Below are 434 nucleotides of genomic sequence, written 5' to 3'. Positions count from 1 at the left end.
CAGGAGACACGAGAGAGGCAGGTTTGATTCCTGGTTCGGGAAGAGCCCCTGGAGGAGGGCATGGCAACCCACTCCAATATTCTTGCCTGGAAAGTTCCAAGGACAGAGCGGCCTGGTGGGCTATAGTCCATGGGGTCACAAAGAGTTGGACACCACTGAGTGCCTTCACATACACCAAAAACAGTGATTATGCTGATTCCTTTTGAATTAAGTTATTAAGATCACCACTAACCAAACTGTTATTAACTAAAAGGTTACACATACAGTGAATTCTAATGGTATCCTGTATACATCTACATGTACATAGTAGTGTTTAACATAGACAAGCAATACTGGCTAGGAGAATTAGTACCCATGCATGGCCCACTAAGCCTTCCTAGTAGCTACCTCCATGATCAGAAAACTCAACTTGTAACCTGTAATAACAGATTTGT

Source organism: Bos javanicus, chromosome 18, assembly GCF_032452875.1.
Source record: "Bos javanicus breed banteng chromosome 18, ARS-OSU_banteng_1.0, whole genome shotgun sequence".
Taxonomy (NCBI): Eukaryota; Metazoa; Chordata; class Mammalia; order Artiodactyla; family Bovidae; genus Bos; species Bos javanicus.
This window is presented reverse-complemented; position numbering follows the sequence as displayed.